This window comes from Sarcophilus harrisii, chromosome 1 (assembly GCF_902635505.1).
Source record: "Sarcophilus harrisii chromosome 1, mSarHar1.11, whole genome shotgun sequence".
Lineage (NCBI taxonomy): Eukaryota > Metazoa > Chordata > Mammalia > Dasyuromorphia > Dasyuridae > Sarcophilus > Sarcophilus harrisii.
Genome location: NC_045426.1, coordinates 610,070,671 through 610,079,970, shown reverse-complemented (window position 1 = coordinate 610,079,970; position 9,300 = coordinate 610,070,671).

Genomic DNA, 9,300 nt, shown 5'->3' with positions numbered 1-9,300 from the left:
AATTTGTGAAGATGAATCTTCCTGATTCCAAGTGCTTTATCCACTGTGCCACCTAATTGCTGCCCTCTCTAATTTATCAAGGAGAATGAAATATTCTCTGAAAATGAAAATGGAAAATTTCAAGGTAAAAACAAAGAAAAAATTGAAGATAATAAAAAATATCATTGGGAGGGTCTGTGGGAAGACATGAACACCCATCATTCTGGAAAACAATTTATAACAGCGTGAGAAAAGTTACTAATCTCATTAAAATCCTTTGACCTTGTACTCCCACCACTGGGCATGTACCTGAAAGGAGAAAAAGGTTTTATCAAACATTCATAGCAGCCCTTTATGTGGTAGCAAAAACAGAAACAAGACTGGAACAAAATGGACAGTTATCAGTAAAGCAATAGACAAATGACTTGTAGTCTATGAATTGCAATTTATTCTTACCATGTCATGGGATATTATTGTATGGTAAGCATGATAGTAATTTAGAGAAAAATAGGAAGACATGGATTCATTCAGAATGAAGTGTAAAGAAGGGAGTTTTATGCGTCAACCTCAATCGACCAAGTAACAAAGCAAATTAGTTATTAAGGAACTTTCCTATAACCTTATCACAAAGATTTGTACTTGAGAGTTGGTGAGGGTGGATGACTAGAGATGGCAGGTACAGGAGTGGGAGGTGGGGAGGGGGATGGAGGGAAAGAGGATTGTTTCTCACTCTTCTCTAAGAACAATCCCTTTCCAGGAGACCTTCACTAGATTTGACATTCAATTTACTGACTATACTGGCTTCCTTTTTTTTTTTTTAAGCATAGTGTAAGAGATGAGAGTTGATCTTTCTCAATCAATCTCAAGACATTTCTTGTATAGCATTATCTGTTTTTCATCCAATGTCCTCTCTATAAATTTTAAATTTTAAACTTTTAAATTGAACACAGGCTTGTTGATCCACTGCAATGAGGAAAATTTCTTAATATCTAGTTTCTTTTGTTGGCTAATCGATTGAAGGGAATAACAAACCCTTCTGGGAAGTTGAGAAGAACCAAGAGAAAAATATATGCAAGACCATAATAATGTAAATGAAAATGACACTTTTAAAAAGTGACTGAATTCAGGTTCAGTGATCAGTCTTGGCCCTGAAAAGCAGGCTATGCAACATACTTCCCTCTTAGTAGTGAGGTTGGGAACTATGGGAACATAATGTTACATGCATAGTCATTTTTTTCTAAAATATTTTCCTTGTTATAATATCACTGGAAGAGTATATTGGGAAAATATCTGGGTTGTAAAAAAAAAAACCAAAAAAGCATTCATTAAAAACTTTAAAAAATTTGTTTCAAAGAATATGAAAAATCTTTAAAAGAATCTTTGTTAGGAAGTTGGAAAATAGAAGAATGTGACATGGACAAAAAATGGGGAAAAAAGACCATTAAATAATTAGAACAGATATAAGTTATGAGATTCTTTCCATAAAAGAGAAAGTTAGGCCCTCTGAGGAGGAAGCAGCTGTTTATGTGCCAAGGCAGTGGACCAACAGATGGCAACAAGGGGGGTGGTCATCCAAGAAGAGACAAAGGAGAGAGAGGAGAGTAGTGGTAGTTGGTGACTCCCTATGGAAGGGGACTAAGATAGCTATTTGTCAATCTGACGTTATTAATGAGAGGTCTGCAATCTTTCCAGAGCATGTATTTGGAACATGATAGTGAAACTCCTCAGGTCTGTAATCTCTGAAAACTCATCCATTTCTCATGATTAACAAGGGGACAAATGATGCTGCCTGAAGAGGAACACAGAACTCCTTACTGAGGATTATGGTCGAGGCACAAGTAGTATTTTCATCACTGTAGGAACTGGTTTTTTTAGAAGTTGAACTTATGGTTTTAAAATAAGAATGATAGGTCCTTGACCAAGGATGGAGTGTATGTAATAAGGGATGATAAAAATATATTTTCCTATAATCTTACAAATCTGATCAAGAAAGTTTTAAACTGAAAATAGAGGGAGAAAATTGTTTATATATTTCCATCAAGCTAGATATCACAGGGAGCAGAAACTATAATATAGGAAGAAAAATAGCAGTAGGTCCAAGAAATAAGCCAACAATATAATTTATGGCTTGAGATGCATAAATTTTACAGAAAGCAAGCCATCAGAGCATATTATATAGAAAATCCATGAAAATCCCATCGTAGTGATCCCAGTAAATGCTAGAGTTCTCTTTCTGCCAATAGTAGAGAAGTTATTAATTCCTTGACTTGCCTTAATGATAATTTCATCCTTCAAAAGGTGGATAAACCAAATCATTCCTCTGTACTCTATTTATAATAACAAAGAAAAACTTTGTTGGGGTGTAAATAATGGGAATTTTCATGGGAAATATCCACTTCATCTTAGAATTTGTCATAGAGAAGGAGAAGAAAGTTGCAAATAGTCTGACATGCACTTTATGTTATGGAAGAGTAGATTTCAGAGGATTCAGATAAAGAATAAATAGAATCCAAGGGAAAATAAACTCTCCAACAAAAGCAACCCTATTGCATTGGAGAGCTCTTAACAATGATATTCTCAAGACATAGAGACAGGAGAAGAGAAAGAGGAAATTGTTTAATGAGATGACATGGTTAAAAAAGAAGTCACTGACCAAAAGAATATGATTTTTAATCTTTATAAAAATGATTTCCTCTATCTTTCATATACTTTGTTCTGCATTTCTATTACTCCAAATCCTGAATCTTTAGACATGCTTTAATCTCCTCCTGTCTCTATAGCATATGAATTCACAAGATTTAGGAATTTTTTTTTCAGGTGTGAACTGGGTATGGTCATTTGTCTCCATATCCAGTCTTTGTCTCTAATCAGTTTACTAAATTTACTTGTTACTAAAGAACATTCAGACTGTGTATATTCCTAATATTTATAATATAATATAATCTTCTTCCTCATGCTCCTCCTTTCTTTCTGCCTCTCTTCCTCCTCATCTCTTACATAGAAAACCTTTATAAAATGTCTGGTTTTCATCTGTTTCTATAACAATCTTGTGACATAGAGAAGACAGGTATTGTTTTGAATTCAGCAAGCCAAAAAATCATTCTTATTATAGGTGACAACAAGAAGAGGAATGCTGGTGATATGCCTGAATCAAAGAAAAGATTCCTCTCATTTTCCTTATTTGAAAAAATAAGTACAACTACAAAATGATAAAATGCAAGTATCATTTTAAAGCATTTATCTTGAATGTGGGTGTTTGATTAAAAACAGGGTTAATTACAGAAGACTGAGAAGGTATGAAGAATTTTGTGGATGTTATGAAGAAGACATCTGGGTACTTTCAAATTTGTTGGATTTTTGTTGTTGTTGTTGTTATTAAAGTATTAGAATTTAATTATTAAAAGGAAACACAGATTTCTTTGTGGCTTTTTTCCTTTCATTTAAATATGCTTTTTAAAAAATTACACAACATATTTGTCTCAGTATTGCAAAGATTTAAAAATACAAGTGATATTCATTTTAAATTCTGGATATCTTTTTCAATAAACACTCCCCATTCACCCTCAATAATAGCAGTTAGTATCAAAAGCAATCTTATTCCATTAAGGCATTGAAATACTTTTTTTTTCTTTTAAAAGTATTAAAATGTCACATATTTTGACTTTTCCTCTTTAGTAGCATAGTTTAGTATCCGAGTTTTAATTCAGAACACATCTTGTACACAGCAGTAAATTATATTGAAATAAAAGTGGCCTATCATAAATATTTTTGTTTTAAAAGCATGTTTTCTTTAATAATCTACTTCTTCTATTATTCTTCCCTCCTCTCCCCTATCTTCATTAAACAAATTTAAAAACAATAATAACAATAACAAAACCTTCGGAAATAAAGCACTTAGAAATAGTTGCATACTCTGGCAAAACAAATTCCTTTGCTGGTCATGTTCAAAAATATGTCTTGTGCATTTTAAATTTATCACCTTTCTAGTAGTGGGTGATTGGTATGTTTCATTTTTGTTTCTTTGTATTTAAGCCAGCTAGGTGATGAAGTAAATAGAGTGATGGATTTAGAATCAGGAGGATATAACCTTTGTTTGCCTCAGTTTCTTCATTTGTAAAAGTAGGATAATAATAGCACCTAACCCCAGAGTTGTTGTGAGGATCAAAGGAGATAATAATTGAAAGCATATAGCACAGTGTCTCATATATAGTAAGCATTTTATAAATATTAGCTGTTATTGTTATATTGAACAGTTATAAAATGTTTCAAAGCTATTTTTCTCTACAATACAATCCTTGGGTAGATTCTCAAAATCCACCCCCCACCCCAAAAAAATGGCTTACTTCCTTATGGTTATAATTTTTCTTGTTCAACGAATAGCTCTCTTATAAGTCCAAAAAAGGGGCCATCGGGGGAAAGAAGAAAAGAGGAAGAGGGAGAATTTTCTGACCCCTTTCTGCTTGCTTCATGCTGCATCAGTTCATAGAAATCTTCCCAGTTCCCTCTGAAACTATCCATTTAATCATTTCTCATGGCAAAATAATACTTCGTTGCATTCATATTCTGTAATTTGTTTATCCATTTCTGAACAGAAGGATTTCCATTTAGTTTGTCATTTTTAGCTACCACCAAAAAGCTACTATTCTCCATATTGTTTTTTTTTTCCCTTTTTCTTTGATCTCTTTGAGGTGTAGCCCTCATAGTGTTATAGCTAGATCAAAGAGAATGCACATTTTGAAGTTTTGGGGGCCTAATAACTTTCTGTTGCTTTCCAGAATGGCAAAACCAATTCACAGCTCCACCAACAGTACAGCAATGTATCTGTTTTCCCTAGGACCCGCCAACATTTGTTATTTCCTTCTTTAGTTGTCTTTTTGGAAAAAGACTGGAGTCTATTGAATCTGAGGGGAAAGATGCTTTAATTCACAAGTTTCTAGTTCCTGGTGAATTTGAGTATCTTTTCATTTGATTATTAATAGCTTAGATTTCTTTCCTTAGAAGCTTCTTATTCATATTCTTTGACCATTTATTTATTGGGAATACACAGACATTTTTCTATATTCTTTTCTCTCTTCCCATTGAACTTACCCAGTAACAAAGAAAAATTATTAACCCAAACCAACTGACAAACTAATTGTATCTGAAAAGTATGTAGCAATCCATAACTGTAGATTCACCACGTCTTTACTGAGAGGAGGAAAGCTTGTTTCATCTTCTGTATTCCAATTAATCTGTTACACTTAAATTTTCTCACTATTTTAATTTACTTTATTACAATTATTGTGTATATTGTTTTGACTCTTCTTACTTCGTGTTGTATTAATTCACATTCTTGTTTCTGTAAATCCCTCATATTCATAATTTTTCCAGTATGATGATATTATAGTGATGTAGTATCCCTTTTGGACTAGCCCCTTCCTCATTTGCTTTGAGTCTCTAAGGGGAATGACTATCTTGGCTTATAGATACTCTGTGAGTCTGCACTCCCCAAATTATAGTTTGCAAGCCCCAACCCAGTGTGCCTACCTGTAACAGTCAGCCAGTAGGTAGAACTAGCTCAAACAAAGGCTTATAATGAGATGTCAAAAATAGGAAGAAGAGCAACAAAACACTCCTCCTCAAAATCTGAGGGATAGACTCATAAATATACTGAGCATCATTTGGAAGAGCAGGCCCAAACATAAAGTCCTTTAGAAGAGAGATATATAAATCTATGAGACACACGAAGCTGAGACAACCCCAAATTCTGGGCACATGGAAGGTCCCCATTTCTTCTCCATTTTGGGGGTGTCTTCATGTTTTTCCTCCTGAGCTCCATAGTTTTGCTGTGCAGACTTCTGAGATGGGTTCCCTGGACTTATTCTCTATAACTCAATTACCAATGGTAAGGGCTGGCTCTCTTCTCAGTTCATGGAGCTTGACCAGTGGCTTTCTTCCTTATAGTTATAATTTCTCTTGTTTAATGAATAGCTCTGTTGTAAGAAGTCCAAAAAAGTGGCCATCGGGAGAAAGGGGAGAAAAGGAAGAAGGAGAATTTTCTTACCCTTGAATTGTAAAGAGTGATTCCCTTACGAGGGTTGAGTTATTCTTCAATAGCTGGTTTTCTTCTCTGAGACCAAAGGTCATGAATTATAGCCATTGCCTGTCAACTGACTTCAGCGCTGTCAAGATTCTTTTTAAATCAGGAGAGTGGCAGATCTTTCAGCAGCCAGCTTCTTTCTAATTGCATAAAATTTAATCTTAAATAAATTGAGCAACAATGTGTAAATTACTTCTTCACATTTTGCTTAGTACCTTGTTGTCTTTATCAACCTGCCCCTTAACTTTTGTGATTACATCAACTGCGGTTGGAAGAGATAAATTGTTGGATGTGGTGTTGGTGATTTCTGATGAGCTTCCTTCACCACTACTTTAATAAACCACAGTTTGTTTAGCTATTTTCCAGTTGTAGTCATAGGGAGAAAGTCACTTGTTTTCAGTTTTTAATCACAAAAGAGTTGCTATGAAAATTTTAGTATATATGGTACCTTTATTAATTTAACCTCACTGAAGCATATGGATTTCATTTTTTGATGGACATAAGCCCTAAGAGAAACTCACCTATATCCTCTCCAGTAAATGTTTTAGTGTTCTTTCTATCAGTATTTATGTAATAATAAAATAATAATTGCTAGCATTTATATAACACTTTAAGGATTAAAAAGTACTTTATATATATAGTATCTCATTTGACCTTTATATCAATCCTGGGAAGTAGGTGCTACTGTTATCCCCATTTTACAAATGAGAAAAATGAAGCTAAAATGAACTGATTTGCATAGGATCACACAGCTAGCAAGTGTCTGAGATAAAATTTGAACTCAGATCTTCCTGATTCCAATTCTAGAATTCTATCCACTGAACTACCTAAATAGAAAGTAAGATTTTTGAGGATAGGGGTAGGGTGTTCTTTAGTCCGTAAAGTCCCACAGCTGGGAGAAGGACCCCATTAGATATTCAATAACTATTTTCACAAACAAGGAAGGAGATCACAGACTATCATTGTTTATCCTTCCTTTCACAGACTATTCTTTCTTTCTTTCTTTCTTTCTTTCTTTCTTTCTTTCTTTCTTTCTTTCTTTCTTTCTTTCTTTCTTTCTTTCTTTCTTTCTTTCTTTCTTTCTTTTTCTCTTTTCCTTCCTCCCTCCCTCTTTCTCTTCCTCCCTCTCTCCTTCTCTCCCTTCCTCCTTCCCTTCTTCCCTCTATCCCTCCTATCTTCTGCCCCTCCTTCTCTGCCTCTCTCCCTTCCTTCCTTCCTCCCTCCCTTCCTTCCTTCCTTCCTTCCTTCCTTCCTTCCTTCCTTCCTTCCTTCCTTCCTTTTCTGCTCTCAAGAGCCATCAAAGTCTAGTAACAAAGGAAGGAGATAATAATGGTGACAAGGATAAGCAGGAGATTCATTGGAGAGATATATATTTATGTCCAGCCTAGAGGTATTTATGGCTTTTAGCTTTCAGGAATCAGTGGGAAGGGACTGATTTGTCTCCAGATTGTATTGTGGCGGTCTGTGAGAGCTGTCATTTCCCCAGGCTGTTTTTTTGGGAAAGAGCTCCTTCCCGCCTACCACAGGGGTGGCTTAAAAAGAGTCTGTTAGCTTTGTTGAATCATGCATTCTCCCTAGTCTTAATTTCTACCTAACTCTCCCCAGGATCCTCAGGGTCCAAAGACTGGCTGGGATTCGAGGGATAGAATGTTACACTGCAGAATCCCAAACCCTGAAGAGACAGTTTGGGTGGCAGAAATAACTATCTAACTGGATCACCAAAGGACAAAAACAAGGTATGACAGTGACTGAAACAATGAAATGGAAATCTGGGTTCTCATCCTAGATCTGCCACTTAACTGGTCGCATCACCAACTCACAGAATTTTAAGAGTTGGAAGGCACTTGAGTTGCCAATTCTTAAATCCAGTTCACTTGCAAGTCAAGATATCATCCTTCTGATGGCATTATTCTTCTTTGAGAATGAAGGATAAACATCACAACTGAAAATGAATCCCAAGGACAACAGTCATTCAATCTCTATTTAAAGAGGGGACTTCTTGGAGAAGTCCACTCTACTTTTGGACAATTTGACTGACAGGAGCCCCCCACCCCATTTCCTTCTTCACTCCCATTCCCTATTTCAAACCTAAATTTGCTTTGTTGCCACTTCTACCTATTTCTCATAATTCTGTCCTTTGCTGAACTTCATTTTTTTGAAGAGGACCAGTGACATCACTGGAGATGTCTTGACTTTCAAGTGAATTAGATTTAAGGAAGGCAGGGCTGCACAGAGTCACCAGCTTCATTCTCTCTCCCAGAGTCTTCCAGTGTTGGCAGGAAAGTCAAGATGATGGTCCAGGATGCATTTGATGATCTTTGTGTCTTTGACACAACAGCACTTGATTCAGCAGCTGAGTTCATCTGATAGAAATTATGCCTTTTGGGTATAGAGAGACTCAGTCTAATTCCTCTTGCATGTGACAGATCTCCAAATACTTGGAAAAAATTGCTACACACACACACACACACACACACACACACACACACACACACACCCTTCTTCAATCTTCTCTTTTCCAGGCTAAACACTCTCAATTCTTCAATTGATCCCCATAGATTGATCCTCTAGGCTCTTCAACTCCTTAGTTATCTCTTTTTGGATGCTCTACAGCTTTTCTATCATCTTCCTAAGGTGTGGAACTTAGAACTAGATTTTTGTTCCAGAAATGTTCTGTCCAGCAGAGAGTGAAGTGGGATTGACTTTCTGGGACTCAAATACTTTTTATAAAAAGGAGTGAAACAAGTGATCTCAAAGGCTTTTTATCATTTATTTATTTATTTTTACAACTTTAATATTCAGTGATTCTAACATTCATCTTTATTGTCTTCTTGAGTTTTTTTCAGTCATATTTAACTCTTCATTACTCCATCTGGGGTTTTCTTAACAAAAAATGCTAGAGTGGTTTATTATTTGCTCCTCCATCTCATTTTACAAATAAGGAAATTGAGGCAAACAGGGCTAAGTAACTTGCCCACGGTCAAGTGTCTGAAGCTAGATTTGAACTTGGGAAGAGGACCCTTCCTAAATCTGGGTCCAGCTCTCTTTCTACGGGGCCACCTAGCTGCCTTACTTTATTATCTACTCTTTTGCAAGTAGATCTACTGTGGGGATATTTCTTTTTGAAGGACTTTCCACTGCCCTGTTTTATTTTTATTTTTAAATAGTTTCTATATTTTGAAGATATCTTTCTTTTTGATAGGCAAGGTCAGTCATACTGGTTTCAATTCAAAGATTTTTAG